General features: G+C 44.5%; 1 protein-coding gene across 2 annotated transcripts in view; it reads left to right on the forward strand.

Moving 5' to 3' along the window:
* The window catches only part of GPR146 (G protein-coupled receptor 146), a 148,197-nt gene that overhangs the window by 119,192 nt on the left and 12,973 nt on the right, over positions 1–16,032 (forward strand). The window contains exon 1 of one of the 2 annotated variants that reach the window (XM_086940568.1): positions 3,973–4,165. The exons of the other annotated variant lie outside the window; for it this stretch is intronic. The gene's annotated coding sequence lies outside the window, so the exon portion shown is untranslated. Of the gene's footprint in view, positions 1–3,972; positions 4,166–16,032 lie in introns of those variants that run through there. 2 annotated transcript variants of the gene reach the window in all.

Consider the following 16,032-nt stretch of genomic DNA (forward strand, 5'->3'; position numbering starts at 1 on the left):
TGCAGCTTGGTGTGCTGGTCTTGGTATATCAGTTTGCAACTTATTTGTTATGCTTCTCGGGGTGTCTGTCTACCAGTTACCTTCTGTGTTCGTCCATTTTGTGAAGTCTGTTGTATTGTGGGTCATGTTGAGTCTCTGCGTGGAGTAGGTCTTTACGCGAGTCTGATTTGTGCTTTGTGCTTTTAGATGGGCAGTTAAGAAGAAAAACAGAAAATAATCCAACCATGTTTATTTAATTGGATTTTGGCCACATATGCTATTTTTGTTGGAGAAATGTCTGTACTTTTTCCCTTAAGTGGGTTTAAATGTTAACTTGTTGGAATAGCTGGAAATAGAGTATTTTCAAGTCCTGTTGTCAGCTAGGAATGTTTATGAAACACAGATTTTTGTACTCCAAGGTATTGCGTTATTTTTTATCCTTGTACGGCCATAAAACCCAGTGCAGCAGCATTGCCAAACTGCACGTTTCCTGGATGTTGTGCAGTTCAGGGGACTTGCAGCTGAGACGGTGGTGCAGGTCTTCTTCCAGATGATTGGAGGGATTGAAGGAGTTGCTAAGGTAGACCTACTTTACCAACCACCTTTTCTGCACCAAGCATTGGTGTATCTGCAAACATCTGAAACGACAGCTGGTGGTGTTCAAGGAGTTGGGTTAGCAGCGGCAGACAGCTGTTGCCTCCTGCAATAGTGTGGGACTCTTTGCATTTAGGCTTCAGAGCATCATATCGTGGTCTTATGATTGCGCTTCTTGAAGGATGATCGACTCTGTTCCACACTGTCTCTGAGACGAACACTGTGGTGTGCGGACAGGCGGAAGAGAAGTGGGCCAGTTTTGTGTTCTTCGTCCCAGGTACTGCTGGGATACGATGCACCTGTACATTTACTGTTGAGTTAAGTCCCTCTAGAGGGAAGGGGTGGAGAGGGGTCTTAAGCCTGATTGCAGCTATAGGAGAGGGTATGTTGATTCACATATACACGTACTTGTTTTCACTTCACTCTCTAATACATTTTATGTTGAAGATGGGTCAAGATCAGTCTGTCGTTGCCAAACCACGATCGGTTTGGGGGCTTTATGCCTTGTTTCATGCATGCGCTGATGGCTTCTTTTATTAGATCTGTATTGGGAAAGTTTGTGATTTCCGGGGCCAGTGTTGCGAGGTCATCCATAAGGAACGCTGTTGGTCATGGTTTGGCCCACTTTTGGGGCTTTTGATTTCGTTGGGCAGTTTTACTACCTTCCTTCAAGATCATGTGTTTGAAGAAGGAGATTGTATTGTATTGTGATTGCATTTATATAGCGCTTACTACCCCTGACGAGGCGTCGAAGCACTTTTTCAGTGAGATGAAAGAATCTGTTGCTGCAGAGGCTCATGGTGTTATTTACGGGCATTACTGATTGTCTGCTGTTTCCTCTCAAATTACCGGCGATAGCACCCAAAACAATAAAATTGAATGAGGTTTTAGCACAGCTTTCTTTGTTGGGCGATTTTTGTATAGTGCTGCATTCACCAGTGAGTTGGCCTTTTGGCATTGTCGTGGTGTTGGTGGAAGTTCCCCTCTGCACTTGTCGGCATTAGTCTAGCACCAACATCATAATGCATCATTAGTCAAGCAGCAGAATGTTTTGCCAAAAGATATTTGTGTGTTGTGGGTATGGGTTTGCAGGTGTTACCAACCGCTCTTGCTGACTCCTTTCACGATAGCTTGTGTGTCTTTGATGGCATCACAAGTTGACAAACAGGTAAGTTGACTCCGTGACTAAAACACTTGCTGCTGACATCTGCTTGGATAAAGGTCAGATGTTGTTGCCTGGCAAGTACGCCACAGCCTTCCAGGCTTTTAAGGTTAGCAAAAGGTGTAGTCTTAAGTTAGCTTGTAGGAACACCTGGTATTGGCAGTGCCTGGCAGGGACATTCCAAAAAGAACAATTGATGGACAGAATGCTGCACAATGTCAAACCTTCACCCCAGTACAGAGATCTGGGCCTAAATCCATTGTTGTTATGCTCCCCTTTCCATTCCAGTTTGGATCCAGCCATATGCAAGTCAGTCTTGACCCTGTTCCCCATGGGAACAGTCCAGGATGGACTGTCTGGTCCTCCATGGACCTGAAACAAGCATCCTGGCACCAGTTTCAGGGCATCACCCCTCATCAGCCAGGCTAGCTTGAATCCAGTAGCATGGAGAGCAAGGTACACACGTGGCAAAATCCAGCAGTCCTGACTGCACATCTACACAAACCGATTCACACAACCGCTTGGAAAGTCATCTCCGAACTATTGAACGCAGCCATTCCATGCTCGTGCCACATTGTGCACTATGCACATGCCAAATACCAAGCACACCAAAGCAGCTGATTAAAAAAAAAAAAGTTATTTTTAGGTATTCTCCTGTCTGTTCCTGTCCGCTCTTGGACTTCTCAATCAGATCTTGTGGTCATCCTTAAGTCATGTGAAGTCAGTCCGCCTGGGGGCAAGTTCCTCAGAGCAGCCGTTGTGTTTTTACTCATATCTGAGCCGGCACGAGAGGAAGTCATCTCGTTTTCCACATCGCATTACCAGATCAGATGTGGTTCTGCTTACCATGCGTGTCTGAGACATCCTGTTTCCATCTCTAGTACAAGATCCTGTGCACTTTATTCGGTCATAAACTGCCTGTGTTTGGAGTTCGTCGCTGTGTCGACGTATTCTGCTATAATGTAGCTCCTGGTAAGCATTATGTAGCATTTTTTTGCACCTCTTTGTTGTTGCAAGTGGAACTTGTATCTTGTCTGTGTGTTTTTGTTAGCCAGTTGCGGTTGTGTGGTTCTGGGAGAAGTATGTGTTTCGCCAATGGGGTGTGTTCTCGTTTTGTAAAGTTTGCAGCGCTTTGAACTGAAACAATGTGTGTTTGCTACTTTGGAGCCTTTTCTGGCATTTTATGTCCTCCTTTAAGTGTTCTGGTAGTCATTGTTTTTTTCTCACGTACACTTCTTAACCCCTCTCAGATGGACAATTTGATAGTCCGCGGATCCTCTGCAAAGTGCCCTTTTGCTTAAAATGCACATGCACCTGTCATAAGGAAAGCGCGGATTAAAATAATCACTGCATTTCTGCAACTGTTTGAAACAGCGACTGCTTAAAAAAGTGTCATATAATGTAAATTTGATAACTTTTGAACTTCGCATCCTGGAAAGGATGATGTGAGTCTAATTACTTTTAGCAGCAGCTATATGTTTATTTATCCCAGCTGCGTCTCAGAAAACAATTCTAGCAAACGCCAAAGTAACAAATACAACAACCACGAAATAGATTTCCAGGCCTGGCACTCTTGCACTATATTTTTTTTTACCAAACGTGGACCATATTTTGAGGTGTAAAACGTTACTTCCCAGTAATTAGATCACTCTGAGCCGGCTCTTCCGGTCTTTGCATCCATTTCAAATAACAACAATGGAAGCCGAAGCAATGAGTGGAACGAGGAAGTGGACGCCGGGGAGGCGATGCGTGTTCACAGGAACCTGTTGCGCGGCCTTGCATTCCCCTGACGCCGTCACCTGGCCCCGGGGTTGGCCCTGTGGTTTCCCCAGCGAGGGCATCTGTCATTGTTTTCCCGCCGCCCCTTCACGCGCGCACAGAGCCTCCATTGTGCGCGCGGGCTGCGGACGCTCGCGCCGCCCGTAATCTGCACCCAGATACACTCTTGCTTCTTTACCCCCCTCTTTTTCAATAAAATTCCTCTGCTTGTTGAACTTCCCCGTGACCTCGCATTCTTCTCAAGAGATTGCAAGGGCCGGTATGTCGCAGCGTACTTTCTGAAGGGCCCTTGAAGCTGGCCGGACCGGGCCCCCGGGGTGCAGCGGTGTCTTGAGGGGGGGACTCGCCGCGCTGTCCAGTCAGAGAGCAGCCTCCCGCCTCTCAGCCCGTGCGCTGTAAACAGCGGCCGGGGCGGGGCCTAGAGCCGCCCGCCCAGAGAGCTTGGAAGTTTCTGTGTTATTTACTAGGCGAAGAAACAAGTGCAGCAGCCACACTGGCCAGCGCGCTGCCGGGAAACGCGGATGGAACGCCATGCTGGCCGAGGAAGGGGGTCGTGTCCGTCCAGAGCCTCCCTCGGCCTCTCCCCCCGCCCGTCCCTTAGCGACTCTCGAGGACCCCGGGGCTAGGAGAATGTGCGGCGAGGAACCGGAGGTAGGCTGTGGCGGGGCGTGCTCTCTGACGTGGGGAGGTCTGTGGATACAGCTGCGAGGGATGCAAAAGGCTGCAGGAGGAGGGGGGAGCGATGGGACATTGTTGAGGAAACTTTTTATGTATTTATTTTATTTATTTCGACCAGAGATGGAACTACGATTGCTGAAAATAGCCCTGACAGCTTTTTTTTTTAGGGGGGGGGGCGCGATGGGACATTGATGAGGAAACTTTATATGTAATTGATTTATTTATTTATACCAGAGATGGAACCGTGATGGCTGAAAATAGCCCTGACACATTGGCGACTCCGTGCCGCCCTTTTAGGCGTGTGCACATCACAATGAGTGCACCAATTAAGTTATAAATACTTCACATAGCATGTCAGCCTAGTCATGTTTTTTTTCAATGTAAATGTTTTTTTTTTCTTGTAGTAGATTAAGTAGAAGGTATGTGGCAATCGTGGCGCAGGCATCGAGGCACGTTTGTTTCTCCTGCTGAAGGTACAGGGCGTGCAGCAGCTGTACCGGCTGTCAAGGCTGTCTCGTGTCTAATGATTGTTTATGTATAATAGTCGCTGTTTACTCCCAAGTGGCACAGTGTGACTCACGGTGCACTGTTACAAAAATGCAGGTCCAGAGCACAACTAGCCATTAGGTTTCCAAACAGTCTGCGCTTTTAAAAGCTCCGTGTTTATTTGACTGTGGTGCTGCTCAGGGCACAGATGCATGTAGAACAGATGATGGATGGAATGCTGAACAAATCAAACATTCGCCCCCCAGTCACAGATTTGGGTTAAATCCATTGTTACCTATTTGCACGCTACATTATTCTAGTTTAGACCCAGCCATATGCATATCACTCTTGGCCCTGCTCCCCATGGGAACAGTCCAGCCTGAACTGCCAGCTAGCCTGGCTGACTAGTGAAACCGCAAAACTGGTCCCAGGATGCTTGTTTACGGTATGGGGAGAACCTGGCTTGACAGTTTAGGCTGGACGTTCTCACGAGGAGCAGGGTCAAGACTGATTTGCATATGGCAGGGTCTAAATTGTGGTGGCATGGTGAGAAAAAAGAACGATGGGTTTAACCCAGGTCTCTTGACTGGGGGTGAATGTTTGAGTTGTTTCGCATTCCGTCCATCCTTTGTGTGTCTTTAGCTTTCTCGCCCTAAGTGCGCTGGGCATGCCCAGATGTGGGTCCCGGGTTCACTGTGCCAATGGATTCAAGCCAGCCTGGCTGAGGTGTGATACCCTAAAACTCGTCCCATGATGCTTGTTTCGGGAAGACCTGGCTTGGCAGTTCCGGCTGGACTGTTCCCATGACGAGCAGTGTCAAGAATGATTTGCATATGGCTGTGTCTAAACTGGGGTGTCATAGTGAGCAAAGGAACAATGGATTCAACCCAGGTCTCTTGACTGGGGTGAATGTTTCATTAGTTCCACATTCTGTCCATCATTTGTGTGTCTTTTGCTCAGTGCACCAATTGTGAGCTAGAATTAATAATGGGAACCTATTCCCCATGACCAGAATTACCTTTTCTGAAGGTTACCTACACTTAATTTACTCCTATAACGAGGTAAACATTGTGGAATGGGAAATAACTACTTGGACCCAGATGTTCCAGCTGGTACATTGAACAGAATTCTCAATTCTGTGAGGTTGAATACATTTTTTAACATCTTTTTGTTATTAAAATGAAATGGCATGATATACAGTGCAAGTGTTTGTTTATATCCAGGCAAACACAATGGGCCTCATTCACAAAAGCCCTTCGCACTTCTGTCGGAGGTCTAGCAGTCGCGAGGGACCGCCCACTCTCTGGGCAAAATCTACTAAATAAGAATTCTCATTGCATTGCGGAGATTCCGCCCTGTGTAGCAGGCCCACTATGTTAATGGCATTCTAGAGAACTACCTCAAAGCATCTTAATTTGTGGGTTTAACACAATATACCACTTGCTTTCAGCAGGTGGCTCGCATTACCATGAGGAATGGAGGCTTGGTGGGCAGGGGAGGTATGGACAGATGTTTCCTTGCAGTGGGAGCATTTCATGGTCTAGCCTGCAATGCACTCCTTTCTCCAAGCAATTTTACCAGACTCTTTTCCTAGACAGTAAAATCTGGTTTTTGGCTCCCAGTAAATAAGGCACTCGTAATAGTGCATAGAGGAACCCCACTCTGGGATTCTGATCAGCAGAGCTCATCGTTATGCCCTACAAGCCTTAATTTTTGAAGATGGAAAGATATCTTGGTTATGTGCTAAATCCATAGAAGAATCCAACAGTGGATTTTCTCAGATGTGCCACTTCCTCAAGAAGTGAAAGAATTTTCTGTCATTCAAACTTTAAATTGGGCCTCAATCTCCATAGTTCAATGTCTTGTGAAGTGTTACTATAGAAACACTTTACACAAATATAGGTTTATTTTTATTAAATTAACCCTCTGAAGGCGTTTAAAAAAATATGTTCTCCACAATCTTCAACTTTAAAGAGCTGTAGCATGGACAGCTGTAGTGTGTACGTCCTCCAGTGCCCTATGTCGTACATCCTAGGCCGGCCTCACAATGTCCTGACTTTATAATTATTCCATATTCTCAGCCTCACTGTAATGATTGCTAAAAGTATTTGTTTTGTGAACAGTTGCCATATTCCCTTTTAGGCCCTGGTGAAGTTTTGCATTAGGCAATTAGGTGTTCTTTTTGCTTCTAGTAATTATTTTGAGCAGAAAATGTTTCCCAGGAACAGCAAAACAACGAGCGACCAACATCTGCTAAAAACAAGCTCTTGCTGGTATGTTCTCACATACAAGAGCTGTGCGGTCTCATGCTGGTATGTTCTCACATACAAGAGCTGGGTAGTCTCTTGCTGGTATGTTCTCACATACAAGAGCTGTGCGGTCTCATGCTGGTATGTTCTCACATACAAGAGCTGTGCGGTCTCATGCTGGTATGTTCTCACATACAAGAGCTGGGTAGTCTCTTGCTGGTATATTCTCACATACAAGAGCTGGGTAGTCTCTTGCTGGTATGTTCTCACATACAAGAGCTGTGCGGTCTCATGCTGGTATGTTCTCACATACAAGAGCTGGGTAGTCTCTTGCTGGTATGTTCTCACATACAAGAGCTGGGTAGTCTCTTGCTGGTATGTTCTCACATACAAGAGCTGTGCGGTCTCATGCTGGTATGTTCTCACATACAAGAGCTGGGTAGTCTCTTGCTGGTATGTTCTCACATACAAGAGCTGTGCAGTCACTTGCTGGTATGTTCTCACATACAAGAGCTGGGTAGTCTCTTGCTGGTATGTTCTCACATACAAGAGCTGTGCGGTCTCATGCTGGTATGTTCTCACATACAAGAGCTGTGCGGTCTCATGCTGGTATGTTCTCACATACAAGAGCTGGGTAGTCTCTTGCTGGTATGTTCTCACATACAAGAGCTGGGTAGTCTCTTGCTGGTATGTTCTCACTTACAAGAGCTGGGCAGTCTCTTGCTGGTATATTCTCACATACAAGAGCTGTGCAGTCTCTTGCTGGTATATTCTCACATACAAGAGCTGTGCAGTCTCTTGCTGGTCTTTTCCAATATGCAAGAGCTGTGCAGTCTCTTGCTGGTATATTCTCACATACAAGAGCTGTGCAGTCTCTTGCTGGTCTTTTCCGATATGCAAGAGCTGTGCAGTCTCTTGCTGGTATGTTCTCACTTACAAGAGCTGGGTAGTCTCTTGCTGGTATGTTCTCACATACAAGAGCTGTGCGGTCTCATGCTGGTATGTTCTCACATACAAGAGCTGTGCGGTCTCATGCTGGTATGTTCTCACATACAAGAGCTGGGTAGTCTCTTGCTGGTATGTTCTCACATACAAGAGCTGGGTAGTCTCTTGCTGGTATATTCTCACATACAAGAGCTGGGCAGTCTCTTGCTGGTATATTCTCACATACAAGAGCTGTGCAGTCTCTTGCTGGTCTTTTCCGATATGCAAGAGCTGTGCAGTCTCTTGCTGGTATATTCTCACATACAAGAGCTGTGCAGTCTCTTGCTGGTCTTTTCCGATATGCAAGAGCTGTGCAGTCTCTTGCTGGTATGTTCTCACATACAAGAGCTGGGTAGTCTCTTGCTGGTATGTTCTCACATACAAGAGCTGTGCGGTCTCATGCTGGTATGTTCTCACATACAAGAGCTGTGCGGTCTCATGCTGGTATGTTCTCACATACAAGAGCTGGGTAGTCTCTTGCTGGTATGTTCTCACATACAAGAGCTGGGTAGTCTCTTGCTGGTATGTTCTCACATACAAGAGCTGGGTAGTCTCTTGCTGGTATATTCTCACATACAAGAGCTGTGCGGTCTCATGCTGGTATGTTCTCACATACAAGAGCTGTGCGTCTTGCTGGTATGTTCTCACATACAAGAGCTGGGTAGTCTCTTGCTGGTATATTCTCACATACAAGAGCTGGGTAGTCTCATGCTGGTATGTTCTCACATACAAGAGCTGGGTAGTCTCTTGCTGGTATGTTCTCACATACAAGAGCTGGGTAGTCTCTTGCTGGTATGTTCTCACATACAAGAGCTGGGCAGTCTCTTGCTGGTATATTCTCACATACAAGAGCTGTGCAGTCTCTTGCTGGTATATTCTCACATACAAGAGCTGTGCAGTCTCTTGCTGGTCTTTTCCGATATGCAAGAGCTGTGCAGTCTCTTGCTGGTATGTTCTCACATACAAGAGCTGGGTAGTCTCTTGCTGGTATGTTCTCACATACAAGAGCTGTGCGGTCTCATGCTGGTATGTTCTCACATACAAGAGCTGTGCGGTCTCATGCTGGTATGTTCTCACATACAAGAGCTGGGTAGTCTCTTGCTGGTATGTTCTCACATACAAGAGCTGGGTAGTCTCTTGCTGGTATATTCTCACATACAAGAGCTGGGCAGTCTCTTGCTGGTATATTCTCACATACAAGAGCTGTGCAGTCTCTTGCTGGTCTTTTCCGATATGCAAGAGCTGTGCAGTCTCTTGCTGGTCTTTTCCGATATGCAAGAGCTGTGCAGTCTCTTGCTGGTATGTTCTCACATACAAGAGCTGGGTAGTCTCTTGCTGGTATGTTCTCACATACAAGAGCTGTGCGGTCTCATGCTGGTATGTTCTCACATACAAGAGCTGTGCGGTCTCATGCTGGTATGTTCTCACATACAAGAGCTGGGTAGTCTCTTGCTGGTATGTTCTCACATACAAGAGCTGGGTAGTCTCTTGCTGGTATATTCTCACATACAAGAGCTGGGCAGTCTCTTGCTGGTATATTCTCACATACAAGAGCTGTGCAGTCTCTTGCTGGTCTTTTCCGATATGCAAGAGCTGTGCAGTCTCTTGCTGGTCTTTTCCGATATGCAAGAGCTATGCAGTTTCTGGCTGGTTTGTTCTTGTATTCAAGAGCTGTGCGTCTTGCTGGTATGTTCTCACATACAAGAGCTGGGTAGTCTCTTGCTGGTATATTCTCACATACAAGAGCTGGGTAGTCTCTTGCTGGTATGTTCGCACATACAAGAGCTGTGCGGTCTCATGCTGGTATGTTCTCACATACAAGAGCTGTGCGGTCTCATGCTGGTATGTTCTCACATACAAGAGCTGGGTAGTCTCTTGCTGGTATGTTCTCACATACAAGAGCTGTGCGGTCTCATGCTGGTATGTTCTCACATACAAGAGCTGTGCGGTCTCATGCTGGTATGTTCTCACATACAAGAGCTGGGTAGTCTCTTGCTGGCATGTTCTCACATACAAGAGCTGGGTAGTCTCTTGCTGGTATGTTCTCACATACAAGAGCTGTGCGGTCTCATGCTGGTATGTTCTCACATACAAGAGCTGTGCGGTCTCATGCTGGTATGTTCTCACATACAAGAGCTGGGTAGTCTCTTGCTGGTATGTTCTCACATACAAGAGCTGGGTAGTCTCTTGCTGGTATGTTCTCACATACAAGAGCTGTGCGGTCTCATGCTGGTATGTTCTCACATACAAGAGCTGTGCGGTCTTTGCTGGTATGTTCTCACATACAAGAGCTGTGCAGTCTCTTGCTGGTCTTTTCCGATATGCAAGAGCTGTGCAGTGTCATGCTGATATGTTCTTGTATTCAAGAGCTGTGTGGTTTCTTGATGGTATGTTCATGTATTCAAGAGCTGTGTGTCTTACTGGTATGTTCTAGTATACAAGAGCTGTGCAGTCTCTTGCTGGTATGTTCTTGTAAACCAGAGCCGTGCAGTCTTTTTCTAGTATGTTCTCATATACAAGAGCTGTGCAGTCTCTTACTGGCATGTTCACATACACACTGGAGGTTGTAGTACCTAAAACGAAAGTTGGAATCTTCTGCTCACCAACATTTTATCATTTTGTCTCACCCGGGCGTCGAGGCTGAGGGTGGAGACGACCGGGGTGAGTGCCTGTTTGAGCCTGTTCAAGACTGGCCAGGGCGAGAAATGCTGCCCATATTCCCATTCATTAATACCCTCCCTATGTATGTGTCCCTCTGTATGTAAGCATTTATATTCACCATAGATATGTACCTAACTTAGTGTATTGCTTTGTATAAACATGTAGAATATGTTAAAAAAAATCATCTTTGGTCTACATGTACTTCCATTGTGCATCTATGTACCTCCATGTACTTGGATCTGTGTGCCTGTTACTATTCTCCTGAAAAAGCACATCCAATGCACTATACTATTTCTCATCCTGTACCTCTATCAAGATCTTCAATCTGCATATACTTACCTCCTTTATGCATCTATATACTTTCAATGTACTTATGGATCTACATATTTATCACGTTCTTCTAATTTAGCATTTCCAATGCACTACCCTATTTCTCCACCTATACTTGTCTTAATAAACCCTTTCTCGACTCTCTCCTACTCTACCCCTCCTTGCATCATCTGACACCTCTTTTACTATACTGATCACCCAAAACAAACCTTTCTAAACTCTTCCCTCTGACTCTTCCTCTCCAAAACCCCTTTTTACTTATCCAAAAGTCTCCTCCCACTGCCATGACCACAAAAAAGAAATCCTTCATTTTTCTATCCCTCCACTATCCTTTTCTATCAAAATAACAGACTAACACGTTCACTTCTCTAATTCCATATTCCACTATACTAAACCACCACTAATCCTTTATGGGTTCCAGAGGAGCGTGCTACTCGCCAACAAAGCGTTTCAACACCTCATCAGGGTTACAAGCGCTGTGAGGTGTGGCTCACTGGTTAGAGGCGGCAGACCCGAGTGCAGAGAACGGCCCGGGACCAGGGTTCGACCAGGGTTCGATTCCCGACGCGGCAGGGTCTTGGACCAGGATCAGCGGACTGATAATTCTCGCATCGGTGCCTACTCCGACCAGGGAGCACACTCGGCAACTCTGGGCATTAGCTTGCCTCATCTCCACAACGGCCCCACACAAACGCCGGGGATGCCTGGTTTCACCTTGGAGACCCCCAGGAGGGACTATCTCACAGGGAAAGCCAGGACGGGTTCCCCAGCGGTCTATAGCGCTACGAGGCCTCCGGGTAGCAGTGCGCTTTACAAGACACAACAATTTACAAAAAATTTATATACAAATACAAACCTTTTTTATGCCTCCCCAACCCTTCTCAATCTAAATAACTGACTAACATATCCACCACTCAAATTACTTCATATTTCACTATATTTATTTTCAACACTAATCCTTTATGGATTCTGGAGTAGCCTGCTACTCGCCAGAAAAGTGTTTCAACACCCCATCAGGGGTAACAGGCGCTATATGAATGCAAATAAAGCAACAATGTCCCTAACAGAGAATGAAATACCCAGAACCTAACAGTAAGGTAATGTTATGTTTGTCAAAACTCAGAACAGAAAACTAATACCAACATGTCAAAAGCATAATATCCATGAATAAAAAGTGGATGTACTAAGAAATGTTCGCAAAACAAAATTTCTAAAAAAAAACCTGGTTTATTCAGTACAGTACATTATTGTATACATCAATATCATAAAAAACATATTAAAATCCAATTAAAAGTTTCCTGTCACCGGGTAAACAATATTATGAAACAATTGTTTAGAAAAACACAGCGCGATCTCTTACTGGTATGTTCACGTATACAAGAGCTGTGCAGTCTCTTGCTTGTAACTTCTCATAGACAAGAGCTATGCAGTCTCTTGCTGGTATGTTCCTGTGTACAAGAGCTGTGCGGTCTCTTTCTGGTATGTTCCTGTGTACAAGAGCTGTGCGGTCTCTTTCTGGTATGTTCTTGAAAACAAGAGCTGTGCATTATCTTGCTGGTAACTCCTCATAGACCAGAGCTATGCGGTCTCTTGCTGGTATGTTCCTGTGTACAAGAGCTGTGCGGTCTCTTGCTGGTATGTTCCTGTGTACAAGAGCTGTGCGGTCTCTTTCTGGTATGTTCTTGCAAACAAGAGCTGTGCATTATCTTGCTGGTAACTCCTCATAGACCAGAGCTGTGCGGTCTCTTTCTGGTATGTTCCTGTGTACAAGAGCTGTGCGGTCTCTTTCTGGTATGTATTTGCATACAAGAGCTGTGCATTATCTTGCTGGTAACTCCTCATAGACCAGAGCTGTGCGGTCTCTTTCTGGTATGTTCCTGTGTACAAGAGCTGTGCGGTCTCTTTCTGGTATGTTCTTGCAAACAAGAGCTGTGCATTATCTTGCTGGTAACTCCTCATAGACAAGAGCTATACAGTCTCTTGTTGGTAGTTGTTCTATACAAAAGCCTATACAAAAGCTATGCGGTCTCGCTGTTATGTTGTCTTCTACAAGAGCTGCGCAGTCTCTTGCAGTTATGTTCTCATATACATAAGCTATACATGATACCAGTAAACCACACTTCAAGCTTTCTGTGTTACTTTACACACTTATCTTGAAATGTAGCGAAACAAATTGCCCAAATTTCACCCACCTTGAAAAGCACCGTACCATGCTAATCTTTGTCTGTTTATGGCATGTAGACGAAATAAAACGGCCACATAGACAAAATAGCTCCTAGCCACTTAGTAATTAGGAATCCTGAATCCTCTTCAGCAGAAGCACATGTAAACCCCGCAGGGACCCTGTGAGTCACCAGGCCCCAGTTTTCAGTGCTTTGTAATAATGGGCTTGTATTCACTTGAAGGAAATGTGTAGTGCAGAATCAACAACAAACATGGCCTAACACCTGTTGTGATCCATGCAAAGTAACAATATTGCTTGGCAGGTCTTATTACAAAAGATGTTGGTAGTTAACGTTAGAGTTGTTGTGGAAACAGTACTGAGGTATGAACTTTGTGGTTTTGAAAGAACTGATTACTGTAAAGCGCAAATATTACGATTGCTTCTCCTTTGTTTAGTGGGGAGGAACAATCCTATGACAGAATATAAACTAAGCCATTAGGTAAAATGAACGCAAGTGATTCTATCATAAAAATTAAAAAAAAAAAATATATATATATATATAAATATATATATGTGTGTGTGTATGTATGCATGTATGTGTGTGTGTGTATATATATATATATATGATTCACAATGCACTGTCAGGCTCATAACTACTTTTAGCACACATGAGCGCAAGATCAGACGCATCATTGGCACTGAATGGCCTATCATTTTGACTGACCCAGTACTCGGTCCACTACTAAATGATACCCCTACCATTACCTTCCGACGTGCACCGTCCATGCGCGATGCACTCGATAGAATTGCACCTGAAAATCCTCCTAAACCTAACAAAACCACCAAAATGGGCTTTTTTAAATGCACCTCCTGCCGTGCTTGCAATTTTGCTACTAATGCTACCCACTATGTGACTGCTTTTTGTGACACTCCTATTCCCATCAAGGAATACCTCACTTGCAGATCAGAGTTTGTGGTCTACAAACTTAAGTGCACATGCAACCTAGAATACATTGGCAGCACCAAACTACCAGTGCATCAGAGAATTTTGCAACACATAAGGGCCATTGTAAATAGCGATAGCAACTATCCGGTTGCTCGACACTTTGGGTTGGTCCACAACAAGATGCTTAAAGACCTCCAATACACGGTTCTCTGTTCAGTACCTCCACCTAGCCGTGGAGGTGACCGTGAAAAAATGCTCAGGCAGCGTGAAACCCAGTTGATTTTGTCCCTCGACACCAAAGCCCCTAATGGTCTTAACTTGACTGAAGATTTGAAAAGCTTCTTATAAAGCTTCCTTCTGTCCTTAGTTAGGTGGTCTGGTCATTATTATTCTATTCCTTACTCCAGTCTTTTCCTCTCTCTCGCTCAGTTTAGGCTCTTTGTTTGACTACTGGCTCATTTGCCACATGCTACGCATGGCGTAACCTTAGAATCATGACTCTTGTTATATTTGTAACTTGAATAGGATTTGTTGCCATGCTTTCCACTTTTTTTCTTGTGCTGCCGCTGTCTTACTCTTTTATTGTTCTGTCACTTTCCCTCTCCTCTCACTTTTACTTTTCACATCTGTGGTTGGGCTCTCTAATATATTTTATTCACTCTTTTTTTATGATTATTTTCTAGCACTTTGTATTCTCCTCCCTTACCCTTATTTGAGCTCACATGTCTCTCGCAGCTTGCTATGTTATGCCACGCTAAATGTTCACTATATGCTCTTTGATATATTGCCTTTGTTTTAATTACTCTAATGTGCAGATATTTGACTCAGGCACTATGCCGTAATTGTTTTCAGCGCGCTCTTTGACCCTTTGGTTTGCTAAATTTGTTTCCATGTAAATACTTATTTTGGCACTTTGTCGTGACTTCCCATGTTATTTTACATGCTACTCATTCGCAACCTTCATGAACCATGCAGCGCTGCTTTACTCTTGATCTGCCTTAATACTTCCCAGATTTGCTTTCTCATCACATTGCATTGTGTTATCTTTAATATGTAAATTTCCATGTGGTACATGCTGTTTCCCATGTGTGTCTAACATGTTGGATTAATGTAGACACTGTTGCTTTATTTACTTTGCTGTTTTTTTATTTTTGGGCGTTTTTTCTCCCCAATCAAGCCCCTCCCACTTGTTGTATATATATCCCCACTTTTATGAGTGCCTTTGTGTGATCAAGCTCCCTAGTGGAGTGAAACGCGTTACCCCTTAATAAATGTTTTGAACCTGCTACTCACTTGAGCTGGATTATTGGAGAGCTTCATTTGCCTGTCTGCTGTGGCGCTGCGAGGTCTGCACCCTGCTGCTGCCTGTCATCCATTGACAGGCGGGGATTTCTTCACACATATATATATATATATAATGTAATATAAAATATATGGCATTATGTTTAGTTTGGCAGATGTGGGACATCCACCAAAACCTGGCCGGTGTATCGTCCACCGTACGTGGAGGGTATATAGGCCTTATATTCCGAAAATAAGATATGTGAGACATCTTCCTTATCTCAGGCGATGTTCTCATTCTGCCAAACCCTAAATAAGGCCCATGGTCTTTTCCTAGAGCTTGAAATATACTGACGTCTGCAAAAAAAGGGTCCGATTGCAGCATTCTGTGAAGATGTGTACTCTCATGTGAAATGACAACATATATGGAAATGGAGATTGCCTATAGTGTAGTCCACTACAAAGAAAAGAGTTCATGTCCAGCCTGTTCGTTGGCTTCATGATTTGGCTCTGAAATAAATAACTCATACTAGTATTGAGGTTAGTTATTTGATTTGTTCTTACGTCATTACCTTCCCAAAGATGCCTTTGTCCCCACTACTGTATTTCATGGATGGTGCCTTACAAAGGAGAATCAAAACTGTTCCTCTTTGTTTTATACAGTTCGTTTAAGTCTCCTCATATGTACAGTAGCCATAACCGGTGTGAATACTAGAATTATTAATGTCTTTTAAAATGG

The sequence above is a fragment of the Lissotriton vulgaris genome, chromosome 10 (assembly GCF_964263255.1).
Source record: "Lissotriton vulgaris chromosome 10, aLisVul1.2, whole genome shotgun sequence".
NCBI lineage: Eukaryota > Metazoa > Chordata > Amphibia > Caudata > Salamandridae > Lissotriton > Lissotriton vulgaris.